Source organism: Mustela nivalis, assembly GCF_964662115.1.
Source record: "Mustela nivalis genome assembly, chromosome: 4".
NCBI lineage: Eukaryota > Metazoa > Chordata > Mammalia > Carnivora > Mustelidae > Mustela > Mustela nivalis.
The window spans coordinates 78,658,246-78,684,432 of NC_139023.1; positions in this window are offsets into that span (position 1 = coordinate 78,658,246).

Sequence of the window (26,187 nt, forward strand, 5' to 3'; positions counted from 1 at the left end):
TATATGGAGGCATTTTGGAGACAGCGGGTCCATCAGACCTGCATTTACCTGCGATTCTGGAAGCAAAATGATCATATTCATCAAATGAATTTCTATATTTTTTCAGTAAGAAAGAAAACTTTAAAGTTTGATACAGGCCAATATAACTCACTCTAGATGGTATAGGCTTTCTAACCTCCTATTTCTTGTGATATAAATTTAGAAAGACTTATTGAAGGGAAAATTTTGTCAGTATCTGTTGATTTTAAAATTTCCTCTATGTAGAATTCACTCTTAAATTAAATTACTTATTTTTAGAATGTCTTTATTTACAATTATTTATAAAATTTATTAAAATGGAAAATGACTTAACACATTGCCGTTTTTTCTATGAATAGGAACTCTAGACACAACCTAGTTTTCTATCAATAGATGGGAATATATTCAAATATATTTGCTTAAAATAAATGAATAAATAAATAAATAAATTTGTCTATAGCTACAATTGAATTATAGAGTCTTCAGGAAGATGAGGTAAATTACCTATTTTCTCTGATGTGGAAATACACTAAAGTACTCAGTGTAGTACTGAGTTACATAACTTCTGAAATGATTTAATACACACACACACACACAATTTTTGTATATTTTAGACATAGTGCAAACCTTATATTTTTACACTAAAACAGTAGACTAAATTAAAAAATATTCATGTTAAAAAGCTTAGGCCACTTGTCAATTTTTTTCATAATTCTAAACTAATATGTATTAATACTGTACACTTTTCTTTTAATGACAACATTATTTTGAGATATGATCATGTGTATATATTTTATTGTGAAAATTGGCCTTGATATTCATAGAATTGAGTCTAGAGAGTTTTTAAAATAATGCTCCTTAATACCTATAGATGATATATAATTATAAAGTGTTTCTAATTTTTCAGTCTGATATTGATATTCTGAAATTATTTCTGCCTAATTGAGATGGCTCTATAACTCTTCTAGGAAACCAAAATCTAGAAAAATAGAAGTTCTGGCATTTACCAGTTAGTAAAATACCCAGAAACAAAAATGGAGCGTGTTCGCTTGTAGAGGGGCAAAATGGCAGAGAAATAGGAGATGTTGTTTCAACTGGTTCCCTAACATGAGCTAAATGTCCACCAGAACACTCTGAACACCCATGAAATCAGCCTGAGATGTAAGATTATACACTTTTGGATCTCTACAAAGGCAGAAGACGTCAGTGGAGAGGTAAAATGGAGTGGGAACTCTCGGACTGATATTGGAGGATAAACAGAAAGAGGAGAGAGCCACCAAAAGCAAACCATTGGAGAGTAATATATAAATATGTAAGTGTCCTGTGATTGGGGACCAGCAATAACTTGGTGTCTGGTTAAAAGCACTCAAAAAGAGCAAAAGATCTTAAGGGGCAACTGGTTGAATCAGGTGATCATGGGCATGGGCCCAAGTCCACGGTCCCAGGATGGTCAGCACTGGTGACCACCTGTGCCAGAGAAAGCACGGCAGGGCCCCCAATCCATGGCCCCCGAGCCTGCTGCTTTCCACTGCTTGTACCACCTCTCAGACTGGGCGCACTACCACCCACGCCGGAGAGAGCCCTGTGTGGGTGCCAGCTGGCAGTCTCTAGGCCTGCAGCCTTCCACAACTGGTTGCGGTGTCTGAGCACACCCAGCACACACCTGAGAGAACCCTTCAAAGACTATAGTTGGGGTTCCTTGGCCTGCAGCCTTCAGCAACCTGTGTCTTCACCAGATGTGAGCATACCAACATGGGCATGAATCTCAGACAGCAGTCCCAGCAAGCATAGTCACCCAGCTTTGGGCTTACCTGGAACAATATGACTCGTGATTTTAGTGGAATGGGGGTGCAGAGATAAGTGGGGACCTCGGGCAACCACTGAAACAGTGGCTAGGGATACACACACCCTGTGGGAGTTTACAGTGTTCAGCAGAGTTTGCAGAAGGGGAATCTGTGTTCTGGACCACCCAGAGGAGAGCAGACTGGGTCTTCTCTCCTAGGCAGAGGTCTGTCTGAGGACAGTTTACTTTCTAATAAACCTTCAAAAAGCTGAAAAAAGCCTCCAAAGAACAAAAACCTCCACAGAACAAAAGCCTGACTAATAGATATAAGCTCCAAGATAATCTTTTTTCCCTATTCAATACTGCCCCTATATATAAGCCAGTTTTAATTTTCCTGTATCTATGGAACGTTGAGTCTTTTAACAAAGATAACAAAATTCACCCAGAAGAACCAAAATAATTTTCCTCTCCTATATTGAGGGTTTATAACCACCTACCCATCTTATTCTTCTGTTAGTGTTCCTGTGTATTTGTTTATGTTTTTGTACTATATAAATCTTATTCTTGGGGTTCATTTTGGTTGGGATTTTCTCTTTTTTTTTTTTGCCTTTTACTTTTGTTGGTCATTTTGTTTGTTTGTTTTTGTTTATGTACCTTATAAATCTTACTTTTGAGGTTCATTTTGGCTCGATTTTCTCTCTTTTTCTTTTTTCTTTCTTTTTGGTGGTGATTTCCTATTGTTCTGAAACTTTTCAGGGTGCACTTTGCACCCTGATTGTGGTTGATATATTCAGATAGATTTTGGTTGATATATTCAGCTATACATCCCCTCAACCACCTCTTACCAAAATGACTAGGAGGAAGAACATCCAACAGAGGAAAAATTCAGAGAATGTGCCCTCTGACACAGAACTATTGGATATGGTCATGAACAGTGTGTTGGAAAGGGAATTCAGGGTAACTTTTATCCAGCCAATGGCTAGGTTGGAAAAGACCATTAATGGTAACATGGAAGCTCTAAGAGTAGAAATGAGGACAGATCAGGCAGTACTAAAAATGCTATCAATGAGATCCAATGTAACCTAAATACTCTAACAGCTAAGGTAACCAAGGCAGAATATTGAATTAGTGATCAAGAAGACAAACTGATAGAGAAAAAGGATCAGGAGGGGGCTTAGAAAAACAGCTTAAAAGTCATGAAAACAGAATTAGGGAAATAAATGATACCACAAAACATTCCAATGTCAGAATTACTGGGATCCCTAAGAGGGTGGAGAAAGAGAAGACTAGAAGATACAGTTGAACAAATTCTGGATGAAAATTTCCCTAATATGGGTAACGGAACAAGTATTCAAGTCTTAGAGGCAGAAAGGACACCATCCAAGATCAATACATCTAGAAAGTCCTCCAGAAACTTAATTATGAAATTCATGAATCATAATTTTAGACAAGAAGTCTTAAGGGCAGCTATGGGGGTAGATGCCTTAGGTTCAGAGGAAGGGCCATCAAAATAACGTCAGAACTGTCCACAGAAACCTGGCAAGCCAGAAAGGGCTGACAAGACATATTCAGGGCAATAAATGAAAAGAACATGCAGCCAAGAATATTCTATTCAGACTGGTTGACATTCAAAATAGATAGAGATAAAGAGCTTCCAAGACTGGCACAGTTTAAGAGTATGTGACCACCAAGTCACAACTACAAGAAATAATAAGGAGGGAAATAAAAGAAGAAAGAAACCAAGAATGACATAGAACATAAATTTACAGAAACAATATATGGAAACAAAGACTTCTCAGGCAACATGATGTCAATGAAAACTATTCTTTCAATAATCACTCTCAGTGTGAATGGCCTAAATGCTCACATAAAATGGCACAGGTTTGCAGACAGGATAAAACGACAGAACCCATCCATATGCTGTCTACTAGAGACACATTTAGAACCCCTAGATACATCCAGACTGAAAGTGAAGCGATGGAGAACCACCCTTCATGCCAACGGGCCTTCAAAGAAAACTGGGGTAATGATTCCAATATCAGATAAATTAGATTTTAAGCTAAAGACTGTAGTTACAGATACAGACAGACACTACATTATTCTTAAAAGGTCTATCCAAAAAGAAGATATAAGAATTGTAAATATGGGAGCATCCAACTGCATAAGCCAACTGCTAATCAAAATAAAGAGTCATATTGATATGAACACATTAATGTTGGAGGGTCTTAACACACCACTCAATAATAGATCATATAAGTAGAAAATCAATAAAGAAACAAGAGCTTTGAATGAAAATTGGATCAGATGGACCTCATAGATGTATACAGAATAATCAATCCTAAAACACAAAATACACATTCTTCTCTAATGCACATCGAAATTTCTCCAGAATATACCACATACTGGGTCACAAATCAGGGTTCAACTGATACCAAAAGACTGAGATTATTTTCTGCATATTTTCAGACCACAATACTTTGAAACTAGAACGCAACCATAAGAAAAAGTTTGGAAGGAATACAAACACTTGGAAGCTAAAGACCATCCTGCTCAAGAATGTTTGGATCAACCAGGAAATCAAAGAAGAACTTAAAACAATTCATGGAAACCAATGAGAATGAAAACACATCAGTCCAAAACCTATAGAAAATGGCAAAGGCAGTCCTGAGGGCCAACTATAGCCATCCCAGCATCACTCAAAAAAACCTGAAAAATCTAGAATACACCAAATCTCTGTACACATTAAGAAACTGGAAAATCAATAACAAATTAAGCCAACCCCATACACAAGAAAGGAAATAATTAATATTAGAGCAGAGATGAATGAGTTAGAAACTAAAGATACATTAGAACACATCAACAAAACTAGACACTGGTTCTTTGAAAGAATTAATAAAATTAATAAACCACTGGTCAGAGAGAACAAAGAGAGAATCTAAATTAATAAAATTATGAATAAAAGGGGAGAGATCATGACAAACAACAAGGAATTGGAAACAATCTCCAGAAATTATTCTGAACAGCTATATGCCAATAAGTTAAGCAACCTAGATGAAATGGATGAATTCTTGGAAACCTATAGACTTCCAAAACTGAAACAGGAAGAAATTGACAATCTGAATAGACCAGTATCTAGTAACAAGATTTAAGAAGTGATCAAAAACCTCCCCCAAAAAACAAGAGTCCAAGACCTGATGGATTCCATGGAGAATTCTATCAAACATTTAAAGAAGAAATAATTCCTATTCTCCTGAAGCTGTTTCAAAAAATAGAAACAGAAGGAAAACTTCCAGTCTCTTTCTATAAATCCAGCATTACCCCGATCCACAAACCAGGTAAAGACTCCATCAAAAAGGAGAATTTCAGACCAATACACCTGAAGAGCATGGATGCCAAGATTCTCAACAAGATCCCACCTAATAGAATCCAAAAGTACATTAAAAAGAGTATCCACCATGACCCAAGGGGATTTATCCATGGGATGCAAGAGTGGTTCAACATTCGCAAATCAATCAATGTGATAGAACAAATCCATAAAAGAAGAGAGAGGAACCACATGGTCCTCTCAATTGATGCAGAAGAAACATTTGACAAAATACAATGTCCATTCCTGATTAAAACAATTCAAAGTATAGGGATAGAGGGAATATTCCTCAACTTCATAAAATCTATCTTTGAAAAACCCACAGTGAATATCATCCTCAATGGGGAAAAGCTGACAACCTTCCCTTTGAGATCAGGAACATGACAAGGATGCCCACCCTCATCACTGTTGTTCAACATAGTACTAGAAGTCCTAGCAACAGCAATCAGACAACAAAAAGAAATAAAATGTATTCAAATTGTCAAAGAAGCAGTCAAACTCTCTCTTTACAGATGACGTGATACTTTATATGAAAAACCCAAAAGATTCCACTCCCAAACTACTAGAACTCATACAGCAATTCACTAACGTAGCAGGATACAAAATCAATGCACAGAAATCAGTTGCTTTCTTATACACTAACAATGAAAACATAGAAAGAGAAATTAGAGAATTGATTTCAGTTACGATAGTACTGAGAACCAGAAGATACCTGGGAATAATCCTAACCAAAGAGGGAGAGGATCTGCCTTCAAGGAACTACAGAACACTTGTAAAAGAAACTGAAGAAGACACAAAAAGTTGGAAAAGCATTCCATGCTCATGGATTGGAAAAATAAATTGTTAAAATGACTATACTGCCCAGAGCAATCTACACTTTTAATGCATTCCTGATCAAAATTCCACTGGCATTTTTCAAATTGCTGGAACAAACAATCCTAAAATTTCTTTGGAACCAGAAGAGACCTTTAATTGCTAAGGAAATGTTGAAAAAGAAAAGCAAAGCTGGGGGTATCATGTTGCCTGTAATCGCCTGTACATCACTACAAATCTGTAATCACCAAGACAGCATGGTACTGGCGCAAAAACAGATACATAGACCAGTGGAACAGAGCAGAGAGCCCAGATATGGACCCCCAACTCTATGGTCAAATAGTCTTCAACAAAGCAGGAAAAAATATCCAGTGAAAAAAACACTGCCTTTTCAATAAATGGTGCTGGGAAAATTCTCTTACACCACACACAAATATAAACATGAAATGCATAAAAGATCTCAGAGTAAGGCAGGAATCTATCAAAATCCTAGAGAAGAACATAGGCAGTAACCTCTTCAACGTCAGCCACAGCAACTTCTTTCAAGACATGTCTCCAAAGACAAAGGAAACAAAAGCAAAAATGAACTTTTGGGACGTCATCAAGATTGAAAGCTTCTCCACAGCAAAGGAAACACTTAACATAGCAAAGAGGCAACCTACAGAATGAGGGAGGAATATGAAGATATTTGCAAATAACACTAGAGACAAGGGCTAATACCCAAGATCTATAAAGAACTCCTCAAACTCAACACACACAAAACAGATAACACATCAGAAAATGGACTGAAGACATGAGCAGACACTTCTCCAAAGAAGACATACAAATGGCTAACAGACACATGAAAAAATGTTCATCATCATTAGCCATCAGGAAGATTCAAATCCAAACCACACTGAGATACCACATTACATCAGTTAGAATGGCCAAAGTTAACAAGACAATAAACATGTGTTGGAGAGGATGGGGAGAAAATAGAAACCGTTGGTGGAAATCCAGGTTGGTGTAGTCACTTTCGAAAACAGTGTGGAGATCCCTTAGGAAATTAAAAATAGAGCTACCCTATGACCCTGCAATTGCACTATTGGGTATTTACCACAAAGATACAGATGTAGTGAAAAGAAGGGACATCTCTACCCCAATGTTCATGGCAGCAATCGCCATACTTGCCAAACTGTGGAAAGAACCAACATGCTCTTCAATGGACAAATGGATAAAGAAGATATGGTCCATATATACAATGGAGTATTATACCTCCATCAGAAAGGATGAATTCTCAACTTTTGTATCAACATGGATGGGACTGTAAGAGATTATGCTGAGTGAAATAAGCCAAACAGAGAGAATCAATTATCATATGGTTTCATTACTTGTGGAGCATAAGGAATAACATGGAGGACATTAGGAGAAGGAAAGAAAAGTGAATTGGGGGAAATCATAGGGAGTTACAAAGCATGAGAGATTGTGGACTCTGAGAAACAAACTGAGGGTTTTGGAAGGGAGGGAGAGCCGGGTGGTGAGCCTGGTGGTATTAAGGAGGGCATGTATTGCACGGAGCACTGGGTGTGGTGCATAAACAATGAATCTGGGAACACTGAAAAAATAAAATTATATTTAAAAAATGGAGGATGTTCTACAGTTGAAAAATCAAAATTCAAGTACAACTCAGTGATTAAATCTTTCATACCTGTGACTGTGTTCCCTAAGTAAGTATATGAGAACAATGATTATTTTTCATATTATCTTAAGATTATAATTTAATTTACCTTTGAATGTTTAGTTTTTTAATTATTTGACTTTAATATTATCTCTCTCAAAGGTGTATGCAAACTGGAGTGCCTGGGTGTCTCAGTCAGCTAAGCTTCCAACTCTTGGTTTTGGCTCAGGTCATGATCTCAGGGTCAGCCCTGCATGGGGCTCTGGGCTCAGCCAGGAGTATACTTGAGATTCTCCCTCTCTCTCTCCTTCTGGCCCTCTTCACATATGTCCACACTCATTCTCTCAAATAATTTTTTAAAGTATATGTAAACTGAACTTTTATTAAAGGTCAGTCTAGTAAGCCAATTACACAAATATAATTGTAATGAAACATGTAATATAGGAAGAAAAGTGAAAGGGAATGAAATATATATATATATATATATATATATATATATATGATTCATATATAAGTTGTGTGAATAAAAGAAATATATATATATATATGATTCATATATAAGTTGTCTTAGAGAAAGATCATGTTCTTGTCTCCAATAGCTCAGTGGAATATTGTGTGGGAGAAGAGCCCTGGACAGGATTCATTTCCATTGATATAAGCAAAGTATTTTGTAAAAATACTTAGTTTTGTTGTTTGAAATGTAAATTTGAGCCCTTTGCTGTCAGTGTTATTTATATGACTAAATATGTCTGAGTTTGAAAAGACAGAGAACTTAAAACATTAAATAAACAATAGAAACAAACTATTAATATGCTCCAATAATGTTATTTTCTTAATAAATAACTATTTTATCTCATTTTGTAATTGTAGAAAAGCAAGGATCAAAGTTGTTCAAGTCGGAAATATATTCACTTACAGTAATTATAATTAAGAAGTAATAAAATATGGAATTAACCTTAGGTCAAAATGATCTAACATACATATACAAAATAGAAAATACACTTGTATATATTGTTTAAAATGAATTTGTTAAAATTTTGTATACTGAATTTGATAATTAGAAATGTCATGTGTGGTGGGGAGGTAATGGATAAAAAACCACAGCAGATGTAAAATTTGAAAAGAGAATTCTCATTCAGCTAAACTAGAAAACACATTTTTCTTTGACTGTTAGACAATATAATGGAAACAAAATGATTTAAGCTTTGAAGTCTTACTGAAGAAGGCCAAATATTTGAGGGATGTAATAAAAGGATTTATTAACTTATAGAAAAAAAAAACATTAGGTGTGCTAAAAGAAGTTAAGAGGTACATAATATCTTCTGCTTGCTGTACCTGAACAGTGATGAAAAAAAGTGATTTACAAATGCTAGGTTTTTAGTGCAGGTGAGCAAAGAGCAAAGATAGTGATGCTTACATAAAACAGGGATGTGACTAGAAGCATGTTGTAATGGAGCATAGTTAATAAAAGGAAGATGCCGTTTAGTGTGATGATTAAACAAGCAGGTTCTGAAGCATCTGCCCGAGGCATTTATTAATCAAGTACCTCCATGGAATAGTGATTTTACAGCTCTATGCCTCAGTTTCCCGATCTATCAGATAGAAATGATAACCCTACCTACGTCTACAGAACTTTGAGGATTAAATGAATTATGTTACCTGAAACACATAGAAAAGTCCCTTGAACATATTTCCTTTCAGCAAATATTATTTATAAATAATATATATATTCATGTTGGTATGCCTTAATACCAAGGGCAATGCTCTTTGATTACAAATTGAATACTAAAGCTACCAGATAACAGAATATTAGAAAACAGGACTTGATAATGCACTTGTAAATGCTTTAAAATCTTTAGGTTATGTATTTAAAACGTCTATTTTTTTAAGTTTTTTTCTATCATTCTGACATCAGGTAGCCATAAAAACTATACTACTGAAAACTTAGAATTTTCCTGATTAGAGTGAGCAAATATATTTTGAAACAATTCATGGAAACATTATTGTATCACACAATTGACATGGATTTGTTCTGAAGAAATCATACAGAGATTACAAAATTGACTTGCAATTAGAGATGATTAATACACTAACATAATGGAACAAGATAAATAAATTGATAGTGTATAACAGAAAAAATTTAAGTTGACTACAGGAGATGTTTCTCTCCTCTCTCTCTCTCTCTCTCTCACACACACACACACACACACACGCACATTTAATCATAAATTACATTATTAGGTACTGTACATTGAGTTGGGTCTCCCCACCACCACCAAGAATTCATGTGTTAAATTCATGCCCCCAGTACCTCAGGATGTGATTTTTTTCAAAAATGTAATCAGTTAAGATGAGGTCATTAGGGTGGGCTCTCATCCAATGACTAATGTACTGATAAAATAGGAAATATGAACACAGACACATACAACAGAGAGAATGCCATGTTGAAAAGAAGGCAGAGATTGACACAATGCTTCTACAAACCAAGAAAGGCCAATGAATTGTCACGAAATCATCGAACTTGGACAAGAGGCCTAGAAAAGATTCTCTCGCAAAGTCTTCAGAAAGAACCAGCACTGCCAACACTAGATCTGAACCTCCAGCCTTAAGAACAAAACATTTTTATTTTTTAAGCCACAAAGTTTGTGGTGGTTTGTTTTGGTAGCCCTAGCAAACTCATATCCTAGATATTAAGGAAACATCAAGTCTTGAATAATTAGAAAAAAATGGAAAATTTTTGTACAGAGGTAGTCTAATGTACTAGATAATTATTATTTGTTTATTCTTGATAAAATACTGATGATTCCAGGCCTTTTTGGAAAGTCTAATGGACTATATTATACTCTTTTAACATATGAAGTAACCCAAATAAGATATATCTGTATGTGTATTTTACACAGTAGATTTCTCTAAAATTTATCTGATCAGCTACATCATGTTAATGAACTACAGCTAATTATAAATGTTATTAAAGCTGAATTTTATAAAAAAATAGACAATTATAATTATGAAATGCATGCACTGTTTTATTTGATTGACAGTACTGAAGAAGTTTCATTTAGATTATATTAAAGGGATATCACATACTTTCTATACCTCATAAATTACTTATATTTCTGGAGATAACCTGTTTGCATAGCTATTCAGGCAATTTGGAGAGATCAGTTCTGAATTTTGGAAGTAAATTCATCTACATGTCTCTTTGTCTTATAGGAAGTATATGAAGAAGAATTTGAAAGACTTGCATGTAACTCGATAACTCATATTTTGCCAAAAACTTGCAAAAAATATTTTTTTCTCTGTAAGTGCTAGGAAAGGTAGCTTTATAGAATATGCTATGTCATCTTTACCTGGAAAAGGTTAACTTTAACTGTACCTTTTCTAGAACAGAACCAAGAAATAGAGTCGTAATGATCTATGGTATTAAATAGAGTTACTACCTAATGGAATGAACCTTCGATTTTTTTTTTTTCTATATGAATGTATAATTTTTCACTATAGGTCTCAATGGGGATATTGCTATGAGCTCTGGCAATGTCTACCAGAGTAGGATATATAAACAGATAAATGATAGTATTATAAAAGGAAAACATCATAGCATTTATTTATATACATTTGATCTGAAATAATAAATGATGCCTACTATGAAAACGTTACTAATATTTCATATGTGGAACAATTCTGGAGCTTTTAGAGGGTCTGCATTTCAGACAAGCTTGTAACCCATAAACAGGCAAGGTTGTATAAAGGAAGCACAGCAGATCACTCAAAACACAATACAGGGTACCAAAAGCATCCTTATGTTTTATTGATGTTTAGAATGTGGTGATATACTGCAATTTTTATACACCAGTTTAATTTTACTAATACTTTATCTTAAAAAAAATGGCTTAAAAAGAGTCTGTAGAGAAATACCACTATGAAAGAAAATACCAGTAATGCTGAACAAACAAGCAAATATGCAAGAAACAAAACACATTTTCCTCCAGCTTGTACGTACTTTTCTCAGTAGTGGAATAATATAAAAATAAGAATAAATTTAACCACATCTTAATGAAAATCATCTAAAAAACAGAAAGAATCAAGATGATAATTTTAAAGGATAAATTTGTGTCTATTAGCAATAAATATAAATATCTTACATTGTACATTGAAATATTGTCTGCTAATAACATAAGGCCTTTACAAAATAGCATGTTTCTTCAGAAAAATGTGTAAAAAAAAAAAAACCAGAAAACCTGTGCAACCATTAGACACTCAGTTTTGCAAATATATAACATCATTAATGATTCAGTTTAATATTGAAAATGTGAGTTACCTTGAATTCAAATCCATACAGTGGACATCAAATTTATTGTGTTTTCTTGAACATGTAAATTTGCCAATCATGTCTCTGTGAACACTGTTTGCTGCCGAGGATATTCTGAACATACTTTTAAACTCATTAGCTCTGCATTATTAAGCTTCTAAACCTTGGATTTTGTGCAAAAAGATATTAGTAATCGCTATTTAACCCTGAATGTCTACTATATAACAATTCCTTAGTACATTTATTTGAATTTTCACACCAACAATGCAACAATGAAACAAAGACTATTTGATTTAAAGAACCTTAGTCTTCCTGTTACATTAGACCAGGCAGGGCTCCTCCAAGGACTGTATGAGAAGTCGCAAGCAAGAAGATTGATGATTAGAACTCTTAACCTGTAGTAGCCTACTAATAAAAGTTGCATTTGAAAATGTGACATTTCTAGCAAAGCCTATGTGTACAGCTTATACATATAAGACCTTCTTAAAAGTAAGTATGTGTCATGTGTCCATTGTCTACCTAAAGTTTAATTGACAATATGGAACAGAGCGAGTTTCTTTTCATATTTGTCAGAGAACTAAGAAAATAATTTGTCACTAGAAAGTCTTTTACATTTAGAAAATATGACAAGACCTTGGAACAAAACAAAGAACTTTCTGAAACACCTGTTTATCATATGGCTGTAAAAGGGAGAGGGACCATATAAAGGGAGTTCAGTAAGGGGATTATAGTAATAATAACGCCATGTTTAAGGCACTTTGTCCAACTCTAGATGCTTACCATAAAAAGAATAAAATTTACTAATATTTCATGTGCAGATTGAATCTGAAGTCCTCAGTAAGTCTTCCTATCAGATAGGCATGTATCACATAACAAGATGAGGTTTTCTAAGGAAAACAAGGCAGAATTCCCAAAATGTAAAAAAAAAAAAAGGTACCAGAAGCCTCCTCATATCTTCAGATCTATGTCAAGAAGTAAATTTGCATTGTTCTATTCCAAACACATGCAACTAAAATAATGATTTAGTTCATATACTCAAGGTCATGCAGCAAATAAACAGTAGGCTCAGGACTCAAAGTCATGGTCTCACACCAAACTGTAAGACACTACCATGCAATTGCTCCCAACCTGGCATTTGAATAGCTCCTTTGGTAGATAGATTGTTTCCCAGTAGACTTTACATTGACTTTCATTGAATAAATTATATATAAGGTGTCATAAATATTTTAATTGCTTTATGTACTTTAGGATAATATAAGACACAAACATTTATATTCAAACACAATTTTAACACAGTCTGTTTTTTCTTTTACTATGTGTAGGAAAATGCTAATAAGACATGCCAAACTTGTGATGTAAAAGGATAAACAAGTGTTTCACACTATTTTGATGATCCATAGAAATAATTCCAAATATGTATACACAGCTTGGGCCTATAAATATAACTGATTAAGGAATTATATTAACCAGTCAGTCAAAAAATCAGTCACATTTGTATTCAGGTAGAGAATGTTTTGTACCTCCACAGCCATAGATTGCTTGCTTAGTTTGAGTCGCTTATTTGAATCTGTCTTATTTCTGAACATATGGCCAAAAACAACCTTTTAAAGGTCTTCAATGACTTTCTAAAACTAAATCAATAATATTTATTTAAACTTTAACACTCTTGGCATAGTTCCAATTTTAGATTCCCTAGCTGCTTCATAAATTTATTTCCCAACTTCTAATCTCAAACAGAAAGTATGAGTAGTAATTTTCTCTCCTCTATTATGCACAAATGTTTTCCAAAAAAATCATGATGTTTTATCTTACTTACATGTGTAATTCTTTACTTTTATCTATAAGCTTTAAGCCCTTTGGATTAGGGAATCCATCTCATTATTTTGTTACAATTTGGAAATATAGTAATAATGAAATAAATATGTGCTAAACTAATTGAGAAAAATAATAAAATGTCTTTAGAATTTAACATTATTGTTCACATTTCTTCATAATTCTGCCCTTCGTTTATCCTGTGTCACCCCATTATTTTAACACAATACCTGGCATACGTATTATTCCTATTATTCCTTCATGAACCCATTTTCTTTTTCTATTCTATTGATCCTATTTTCTTCAAAATTTCTGTTTTTCTCTTCTTCATTGTGTAGACTCTTCCCTTTAATATTTCTATTCCTATTTCTTTACATGGCCTGATCTACAATTTCAAGCTGAGTACCTCTTCTTTGTGACTGTGTCTCTATAGTAACTCACAGTTGTCTTATAGGACTTTGAGTGTTCACATTAGAAATAGCTAGCTTTTATTTCTTATCTATGTGATGGAGGACTAGTTTATTCTAAGCCCCTCATCTGGGAAAATATCTGAGTAAACTCTCTCTCTCTTTCTCTCTGTGGGTCTCCCTCACATGTGCACACACACAAACATAGTTTCTTTGAAAAAAGAAAACAGTCTTTAAAAGCAAGAAATATATATATATATATATATATATATATATATATATATATATATATATGAAAGTTGGAAAACAAAAGTCTCTGTTACACAAGACAATTCTCTGACCCATGAATTTTATTTCTACAGTCTATGAGGGCTAGAAGACAGATTAAGAATCTGAGGTTTTGTTGTTGTTGTTGTTGTTTTCTTCTCTCATATTGACACAAACTTCATAGATCTAAGACCATCAAGTGAACAGGTACTAGAACTTAACCAATGTTGTTCTGTGATGGTTTGGGGGAATGTAGAGGACATAGACTTGAACCTGAATGAGAGAAAGAAAAACTAAAAGGAAAAAATAATTACAATAACAAAAGCTTGAAAATTTTTAACCACAGTCAACAAATTCAAGCTAGAAAAAAAGAACAAAAACAAACAAAAAAATTCATGGGGGATTTATTTAGGATAAACACATGAATAACAAGTAACAAATTATCTTTTATTCCAAAATTATTGAAGTTGTTCTTAAAAACAATAAAAGAAGAATATGCCAGCTCTATCCCTCTTGAGTAGGAGACAAAGACAACAGTGGTGGAAATGTATAATGATTCACTTGGCTCAGTATGGTGCAAAGTGACTCTTACTACTGTTCTCGCAGTCAGTACAGAGAAGAATGTTATTAGGACAAATTCTGAAAACTATCCTGCATTACTATTGTTGGAGGGAAATATATTGAGACAGCATCAAGATATTGTAGGAGAAGAGGAAAACATTTTCAAATGCAGATGCTCTTCTGCACTAACTCATGTCCTACAGGGTGCAAGAAAACATGATGTCAGGATTTGGGTTTTCACAGCTGGAGAGAAATCTAGAGAGTAAAAGTTAAGTAAAAACTCCAGAAATGAACAAGGATGTAGAAGAATAGGCTAAGTAAAAATAGCAAGATTTCCTGAAGATGAGCAGGAAAAACTAGAGATAGAATAAATAACAAGAGGTTTTAGGAGTGTTCTACTGCTCTGACTGTAGTCAAAACATATTGTTCTCCTTTGGCCTTAAGGATAATACAAAAAGCTAATCTTTCCAGTCATAACATAAGTCCAAGAATATTTATATACGTATACACTTAATAAATCACAGCTAAATCACATGAAGTAAGCTTAAAATAATTTTCACAGATCTAAAATATATCTGAAAAGAAATAGATAGAGAGAAATTGAACAAATAAAATTAATTCATCCATCAGAAACAAAATGCTTTATTCTGAATTGTACTGGTCAAATGTTAACCACTATTGCAACAGCAATGCTTTTGAAAAGATTCAGTGGTGTGTGTGTGTGTAAATTCTAGTCCCATGTGGGGCTCAAGCTCACAATCCTGAGATCAAGAGTCACATGTTCTATGGGTTGTGCTATCCAGGTGCCCCTCGATGAAGTAATGTTTAACAAAAAGGCATCAACACAAGTTCATAACTATCATAATTATTTTGTATTTTAAGAAACATAATTAAAGTTAAAATATGCTATCAGTTTTCACCTAACATGGTAAAAATAAGTTATATTTTATTATGTTACTTTAATTAAAATATGATTTAATTTATTACATTAAAAGTTTCCTGTATTATTAATATACTTATATATTAATATAAGTTGATTTAATTTAAAGTATTTTGTTTGTATAGCATGCTTTCATGTCATTTTGATAAGGAAGTTAATTTGGTATAATTTTAGTGGACATTTTGACAATAGTTATCTGTTGGGCTTTTAATATACATTATTTATTTATTTATTTATTTATTTAGATTTTTAAAAATTTATTTGACAGAGATCATAAGCAGACAGAGAGGCAGGCAGAGAGAGAGGGGAAAGCAGGCTCCCCACTAAGCGGAGAGCCCGATGTAGGGCTCAATCCCAGGACCCTGGGATCATGACCTGAGCCGAAGGCAGAGGCTTTAACCCACTGAGCCACCCAGGTACCCCTATACATTATTTATTAATTTTATACACATTAATTTTTACATGCACAGGAGATGTTCTGCATCACAGATGGGTTTATTATTAATTACTTCACAGTAAATAAGTTTGTTGGCTCCTCTTGCCCCAGTGCATACTCCCCAGTAACACAAAAAGAGCCATGCCAAATGTTCTGTATGAGTTATCTAGTATTCCATAGGTAAAGGTTGAGGATAAATTATTTTTCTTTGCTTATTCAAGGGAATGCAGTGGGTCTTGAAAACATAAGTAGTTTGAGTAATTTTTTGGTGTGTAAATAAAATCTCTGCAGGATCAATTACTCCAGGTCTCTTTCAGACTTAAAGACATCACTGATTCTGAGACTTAATTCCTTTAGACATGTGAACACCTAGGGAGCTGCCTCTTTAGTGTCCCTGACCCCTAGAGGCTATTTTTGAGACCTAGTCTAAGCTACAACCATTTGGGTTTCTTGGGAAGGTAAAGAATTTTTTATCCCACAAATCAGCAGAATAATTAACTAAGCAAATGGCTAGAGATACAATTCTTTTGGTACATGAACAGTCTCAGAAAATCAAGACTTTTGTAGGAACACAGAAATCTAGGAAAGTTTCATTTTTACATGCTAGGAATTTAAATAATCTTTCAACTAAGGACTGCTAAAAATATATCATACTATTGATATATTTATGCCTATGCTTCAAAATATATCTGCAAATATGATATCATGCAATTGGTGGTAATAGAAAACTAGAATTATAATTTTCAAAATACAGAGAAGTTAAATATATTCTCCCATATATCCCAGCTATATCACTAAGTTCTACTCTTCAAGGATGACACCAATTTTGTCATCCTCTAAGACAACTTAGCAAACTTTCAGTCCCCAGAAATACCCACTCCTTCTCATATAAAATGAATTATTCATCCTCTGTAGTCTCATAAACCGTATATCCTTTCTGTTGTTATTTTTATCATGTACAAGTTCTTTAGCTCTCCTCTTGATTTCTGATATTAAGATGCTTCCTGATTTGTATCATATATACATATTCTTCATAGGTATACATTCAGTCTCGAATTTTAAAATATAACTAATGAGAGAACTGAATGGTTTTATCATCTTCCTTCTTTAATCTCATTCAATAATAGTTTTCACTCTTTCTAACAATACTCCTCTTTTATTCACTATCTTCAAAACTCAAATTAGTAAGAGAAAACTTTGATGTTAGATTTCTTTGACAGAAGTTCACTGAGCCTGATCTTGTCAGAACACTTCACACTGCATGCTGAAGCACCATTTCATTTACATTTTATTGTTATGTGACTTAAGCAAGTTTTCCTGCAAGGATAACAGCCGGAGGGAGGCATTGATCTTTTATTCAGTTCAGCTTTTGGTTGTTTGTTATCTTATTAATAATAATTTTTAGTCCATGAATGTCCATTTGGCTTCTTTTTCTTGTCCCCATCTCTGCTAAAATTTGAGAGCTCTTCACTGAGACTTGCATTCATTGAAATCATGTCCAATTGAGAATAGTTACAACATGTGCTTTAAGATGTTTGTCTGCTAGTTTCAACATCTTGTTTTTCTTGGTTTTGGACTCACTTAGCATTCTTTGCTCTTCAGAATGTGTCACATATTTTGTTTCTTCCTATTTCAGTTCATTGGGATTGTGTCATTGATACACAAAAGGTTAATTTTGGGGACATCGGGTTGTGTTGTTTTTCTCAGTCGGCATTTTTTCTTAAATTTTAGTGAGAAATATTCAGCTAAGCTTAAACAGGAGACTCTGTCTTGAGCAATATCTGTGTTCCCAAGTGAGATCCTCTTCCCATAACTGAGCTAGTTTAAACCATGGTTCAAGGGTCATCTGGGTGGCTCAGATGGTTAGGCATCTGACTTTGGCTCAGGTCATTGTTCCAGGGTCCTGGGATTGATCAGCCCTGCATCCCTCTCCCCCCTCAGTCCAGGCCAGTTTCTCCCTCTTCCTCTACTGTCCCCCGTGCTTGTGCTCTTTCACTCTCTGTCAAATAAATAAATAAAATCTAAATAATGATGATGATAATAATAATAATAATAAACAAACAAACCATGGTTCAAAGTCAGTTAAAATGTGGTGAGGCCTAGTTTGGAAATCTCCACATTCATTTTTTTTTTTTCCTTTCTGAAATTCCTCTGATCTTTTCAATTTCATAGTTATTCACCTTCTTCTAGTTTCCTTGTCTAGAAAAGCCTTGACTTTGTGTGTACACCCCAGACACTGTACATACCACAGAGACAGCTCCTAGTTCCAGTTAAAGACCACAGAGATTTACTTCCCTGTCTCTCCCCTCAGTGTGTGCATTCCTCCCCCCCCACCCCAGAGTCCTTCTGCTTCTGTGCACTCTCCAGTAGTTCTGTGTTATCCGCATGTTCTGTTGTTTGTTTCTTTGTTTTACAGGAATCTCATACCAGTTGGTTTTTAATTCCTCATGCCCGGAATCAGAATCAATCCCTAGTCTTGAGAAACCCAAAATATTAATCTTTTTTTCATGAGCAAATTTACTTTGAAATATTTTCATAGGTTTTTAAATATTTTTCTGAATTTTTTTGTTGTCCTTAAAATTATAGGTGATGATTGCTTGCAACTAAGAATGAATATTATAGCAATCTTTTTAATTTGGTTGAAATAGCACTTTCTGCCCTGAAATAAAATACGGTATTTGATCAAATATTTATACATGTATGAGGAAGCATAGATCCAGGTCTTATAGTAGGATAACCTCCTTATATTGAAGGGGTAATCAACCTTTTATATATTCCTTTTCTTCATCTATAACATGGGAATAAAATTTTCAAATAAAGTCCTATTAAGTGAAGTATCATGAAAATTATAAAATTACTGGAATAAATATTTAGAAAATAAATATTATTCTTTAGTCTAGCTATTTCCTTTCACTTTCAGGGAATACAATACTATACACACACATAATCTGATATATATATACATATCAGATTAAACCTATAGATTTTTATGTATCAGATTAAATATATATATAAATATATATGTATTTATATATTTATATGTTTAGTTAATAGCCACCAGTGTTAAAGGTGTGGAAATGTGTCCTTGCAGCTACTGTACATATAACAAAACAAAACCTGTTGAGTTTATACCAGCCCACATATGAGAAATAGGAGAATATTTATCAATTTTCATATACCCCCTGTATTTTTTGTATATTTGTATATATAATGCAGTGCCAAGAATCAAAATATTATCACTTGTATATGATAGTATATAGGTAGATAGGACCAATCAAGACATAAAGGAATTATTTAAGTCTATTTTTAAACCTCTGATATATTTATATTACAGCTAATGGTTATTGATTTTGTTTCTTTGCATATTAGTTTTGGAGCTGGGGGTGGGCTGGTGAGATAGAATTGATGAAAAAGGTCTTGAGGAATTTATATAATTGGAGAACTCTTCTATTTTCATAAGTATTTTTTTTTCATTACCTGTCACTGTGATCCACAGTAATAAAACCTTTCTACTTGATAGCAGCATGTCAGGAGAACAGATGTGCTCTCCTCAATAGAATGATTTTCTTAAAAACAAAAAAGCAATCACATACTTTCCAATCTGACTACTAAGATGCAAAAATCATTCTAGGTATTGCAGATTCTATAGTGATTTATTTCAAAAAGGAGTACAAAGAGAGGATTGTGTACAAGGACCACTACTAAAAACCCTAGCTAATGGCTTTGTACAAATTCAGTGACACAGAAGTATCACAGTCTAAATAGAGAGAAAATAATTTATCTCTATTGTCAGAAGTCCCTTAGGTGACAAAATGGCCTACCTATTGATTAAATGAAGGGTTTCAACGGAATAAGTTTTAGGGCTCCTTTTAATCTAAAAGTTCTAGTATCTTTCTTACCCTAAAAATAAGTCATTATGAGTTACCAGCACCAGCCACAGTGTCTGACATACAGTTGGTTCACAATAAATATTTATTAAAAGAATGGAAATCCAATGTATGCATATGTGCTTTTTATTTATCAGATTAAAAATACAAAGGTAGAAAAAAAAAACTATATGAAGATCTTATTCAAAACCAATACCTTTAAAATAAGATAGAGTCCAATCTAATCAGAATATGCTGTAGGGGCACCTGGGTGGCTCACTTGGTTAAGCATCTATCTCACTCTTTGATTTGAGCTAAGGTCATGATCTCAGGGTTGTGAGATTGAGCCACACATCAGACTCAGCACTGGGTTTGGAGCCTGTTTGAGATCCGCCTCTGCCCTTGCCCTCATCATGCTCTCTCACAATCTAAAAAAAATAAAAATATAAATAAGTAAATAAATAAATATTAAAACTAGAATTATGCTATAATGAATATAGGAGGGGTAAAATATATGAACATAGAGAACTGTAAAAGATTTTAAAGGTTTCCTCCAAATTGGTGATCTCAACAATATTTCATTTCTAATGGATATTTCCACAAGTGCTGATTGTTCACAGCACACAGATCTCCCTATAGCCACTGATTCCCTGAAAGTACAATGAAGCTTTCCATTCTCAATCTTCCTGCCACAGAGAATACTGACTGCATTATACTATTGGCCCAAAGCAGGCAAGACAAGGTCAAGGGTGTGGCTGGATGAAGGTAATTGCTGTTTTGAGTTAAAAGGCTTGTGGCATTCTTGAATTCATGAGTCAACAAGTCTCTCTTCCCACCCAACCATTAAACTAGGCACACCTCTCTATGTTAAGAGATACTCCATTATTAGAGAAAATATAAATATATATTTGAAGCCAGAAACTTTAAACAAGATGATAGGTGAAGCACTAGTGACAGCTTTTCCTTCTGAGTAAATGGTTCACTTGGTATCATTTGCTTACACATTTTTCACATGAATGGTTTTGCCAAATGGATAGTTTTTGCACATTTGCAACCTGCCCTTTAACAAAATGCATTAACAGCAGGGTTTAAAAATGAATAGAGCTTAAGTCTGCAGTATCACCTCCCTGTTTTTTTTAAATCCTTTTATAAGAGCAAAGATGAAATGTGGCAGCCATTAAAAATAATTTTGTGGGGAAGAAAGTATAGAGTTTCAAATGATAGGTGATATGATGTTTTTAAATTTGGTGAAAACTGGAATAATTAAAAATTTTTATCTATGACTTAATATCAGTGGATGTTTTTCTGTAAATGGGAATAAAAGAAAATTGAATTTTTTTTGATATAATAAGAAAACACTTCTGACAAAAGCTTACACAGACATGAACACATGGTATTATGCTTTGTCTTAGTAAGTTTCAGGGTATTTGTTTGCTTGTTTTTATTACAATTTTTAAGGACCACAAAGAGAAAGAGCTATTACATTAAGCAAAAAAAGAACACAATTGGTCAGCTAATATGAAGAGGTTCATATATGATAAGGAAGTAGAATTTTCAGAAAATCTTTTCAGCTCTGGAGAGCACTGGGACAAAGTTGCACTTGTAGAGCAGAAATGCTTAGCCATCAACAGAACAAAGGGTACAGAAATGTGCATGATAGTAGCAACCCCATCATTAGACAAGTTTTTGGGTTTGGGGTTTTATGTTAGCCAAGCAACAACATCTGAAATACATACTACTTGATTATGTAATGATTCATATTTGAGCAGAGATTCTTTTATGTATGTAATTTTAGTCATTTTTTTTTTATAATTTTTTATTTTTTATAAACATACATTTTTATCCCCAGGGGTACAGGTCTGTGAATCACCAGGTTTACACACTTCACAGCACTCACCAATGCACATACCCTCCCCAATGTCCATAATCCCACCCCCTTCCCCCAAACCCCCTCCCCCCAGCAACCCTCAGTTTGTTTTGTATTTTTTTTATAAAGATTTTATTTATTTATTTGACAGAGAGATCACAAGTAGGCAAAAAGAGAGGAAGGGAAGCAGGCTCCCTACTGAGCAGAGTGCCAGACGCAGGACTCGATCCCAGGACCCTGAGATCATGACCTGAGCCTAAGGCAGTGGCCTAACCCACTGAGCACCCAGGCATCCCAGTCATGCATTTTTTTACAAACAGGCATTCATGCATTTTATCTGAATTCCACTTATTTTGTAGAAAAAGTATTAGAAGTATTACTGGTATTATACTTTCAGGTTTGGGGTGTGTGTGTGTGTGTGTGTGTGTGTGTGTGTATACATGCACCCACACCCACAGATACAGACGAACAAATAGATATAAGTGAATGTTACATGTCCTCTGACCTCTCGAGTGCATGGTTTTCTCCATTTCAAGGATAATGCCGAAAACAAAATAGAATAAAACAAAATTTATGGAAATATGTGTCAAAGAACTAGACAGAATATTTCCTCAAAGAACATGTGTCCTTGAAGAAGGACAACAAAAGTACAGGAAATCCTGTTTATACTCCATAAATCTTTCTATTAATCTATAAAATGACTTCCAGTACAAGTAATGAGAAAACATATTAGTCTATAGTTATCATTATAAACTATCATTAATGTCAGTCCTCTTACAAAAAAAAAATCATAAGATTATCTGAGCCTTAGAATGGGGTAGATCATGATTAAACTAAGTAATACTAGTAATTTTAATCACATTTTTGGAGAAATGATCAAGTTTAATTTTGAAATTATATCCCCATAATTTGCATTACTGACTCTCTTAGAATTTGCCTTCCTTAGATAATAGAGGGAAGAAATCTAAACATAACTGATACATTGATATATATATATATATATATATATATATATAACATATATATATATTGCTGTCTATATATATAGACAGCAATTGCCCTTTTCAAAAATACATAATATCCATCAGTAGAGATGGATATTTTCTCAGTAGAGAAAAGCTATTATTATTATTACTGGTAGAGTGGTAGAGGAGAGATGACTTTTTTTCCTTTACTCCATACCCTTTTCTTCTTGTTCTTCTTTTTTTTTTTTAAACCATGTTTTTTTTTTTTTTTTAAGATTTTATTTATTTATTTGACAGAGAGAGATCATAAGTAGGCAGAGAGGCAGGCAGAGAGAGAGGAGGAAGCAGGCTCCCTGCTGAGCAGAGAGCCCGATGCGGGACTCGATCCCAGGACCCTGAGATCATGACCTGAGCCGAAGACAGCGGCTTAACCCACTGAGCCACCCAGGCGCCCCTCTTCTTGTTCTTGTACGTATTTTTTTAGCTGTTGTTGTTGTTTTTTTTTAATGTATATTTAACACACAGTGTTACATTCATTTCAGTTGTACAACCTAGTAAACTTAACAAGTCTATAGATTATGCTATGCTCACCACAGGTGTAGCTATCATTTCTTACCATATAATGCTATTATAATACCATTAACTATATTCCCTATGTTTTGTTATCTATATTTTAATAAGACTGCTTTGTATGAAAGATATTGTACCTTTACCTTTTTTATCAGGATGATGTTTATTCCCATCTCCTTAAAAAACTTATTAGTTTTCCAAAAGATTGATTTGTCAAAACAATAAATGTATATGTTAATCTATGAAGTGAATCACATAATCTACAGATTATGTGGTTGGCATAGAGAGAAAAAACATTAAGAAGCTTCTTTTGAATATATTGTAGATCTTAAAAATAATACAGCTGAAAATGTGGAGGAAGGAGAGAAAACAGAATAATAATACAAGTAGTTTCTCATTTGTCAACCTGTACATCCTAGCTTCTATTTCCTAGAGAGATAATTTTCCACATTTATTTTTTAAGTAATATGTTTGTTGGGACCATTTGTATGCCTATATCTTGTAACAATGACAAAGATGAAGACCACGGATTCACAAGAAAGATCTTAATTAAACATTTTGAAGAAGAGTCAAAGAGAGTAAATGGAACTGTAACAAACAGGAAATATCCAATATTACCAAAATAATAACCTTACACAAGACATTCATATATTTGTCTCCTCCCTATCCATTAGCCTCTTCAATTACCATGTAATGGGCAAAGAGAGATCCAATGAAATTTTCTTTTCTTTTCTTTTCTTTCTTTTTTTTAAATTTTTATTTATTTATTTATTTATTTATTTTTACTTCTCTTTTGTATCTCTGGGGAAAACTAATGTAGACATTTTCACACAGTAAATTCTCAATAAATACTATAGAATTCAACAGAACTAAATTATATTGAATTTGTAGGCAGAACTAAGTTATATTGACTTTGTAGGTTAAATGCACCTTCCTTTTATTCAAGCACTTATTTTTCAGAAATAAAGAAAGTTAAAGTGAAAAGACTTAAAACTTTAGTCATAAAATAAAATAAGCATTACAGACTGTCAAATAATCCAGCCAACATGTAAAAGAATCTGTGTTTGATGGTGGAAGTAAAGGGTGCTTTATGAATAGCCTTGACAATTATAAATGTCAAAAGACACGTGATATAATTGTGTGTTCCATAACCCACCTCACTTTACCCAAATTATTGTTATTATTTAATATAATTTTAATTATGTGCTTGTCAAATAGCTACATCTGAACTGATTTATCTTGGCCTAAATTGTACATGTGACAATTGAATTAATACAAACAAAACAGAGTTGTACTGAATGAAATTGCACCTACATAATCACCGCTGTTTAAATAGCTCATCTATTTAGTGACTGAATCTCAAACTCACATTTTTAGATACAAAGATAAATTTTCTGTACAAATCTTTCTTGATTTATAACAAACATTTGACACAGTTGTTCATTAATTTCTCCCTGATGTATTCATACGGCTTCTAGGAGAACACTTATGTCTGGTTTTGCCTCTATCCCATTGACTTCATTGTTACTTCTTCTTCATGGCTTCCATACCAAATGGTGGAGTGTTTCAGATCTCTGGATTTGGCCTTTTTTCCCTGTATCTTCACAGGTTCCCCGAGAGATCGCTTCTTGGCTATGCCACCTATAGTTCTAATACACTCACATCTATGTGTTCATATTCCTTCTACATCCAGACTAGCTTATCCAATCACCTGCCAAAATTGGAGTATATATATATTATATCTAAAACACATGTTCATCAGTGAACCTTGAATATTCCCCTCCATTGTCCTTCACCTGGAGTTCCCCTTCACTCCATTTGATGGCTACACCACCCTTCCAGAGAGAGAGAGAAAGAGAGACATCCTTGATTTATCTTTTTCTTTCACATACCAGAACACCACATCCAATTCATTAGAAAATCTACAAGCTTCTCGTCAAAAGACAAGACATCTGGGCTTCCATCCCTTTCTCTGCCACAGCTGCCGTTACTCATTCTCTCCACAGTCATCTTTCTCCAGTATTAATGTAATCACTATTCTTTCCACCCTTGCACTTAAGTTTAATCTCAACATAGTGGAGTATTATTTAATGTAAGTTAGGCTATATCATTCTTCATCTTAAAACTTTCCAATATTTCATCAGTTTAGCCAGAGCCTAGAAAGTGTGGGTTATTATCTCTCCTTTCACAGAACCGCTAAGTAAAATCCACCCCCATCCCCTGACTTTATCTCTTCCTACCATCCCCTCACAGGTTTCCTTCTTGCTCCTTATAGATGCCAAGCATTCTCCCACCTTAGGAACTGTGGCCTGGTTTTCTCTCTGCCTAAGATACATTCTCCCTGGAAACCATACAACTGAAGACATCACTTCATTCAAGTCTTTATATAAATGTTTTCTCAGTGATGTTTGCTTTAAATAACTTTTTTCTTTTTCTTTTTCTTTTTTTAAATTTCAGGCTTGAGAAAAGTGCTTGAAATCTCCCTTACCCTTTTCTAGCTTTTGATTTTTTTTATGTCACATAATTTTGAAGCATACTAAATAAATGCCTTA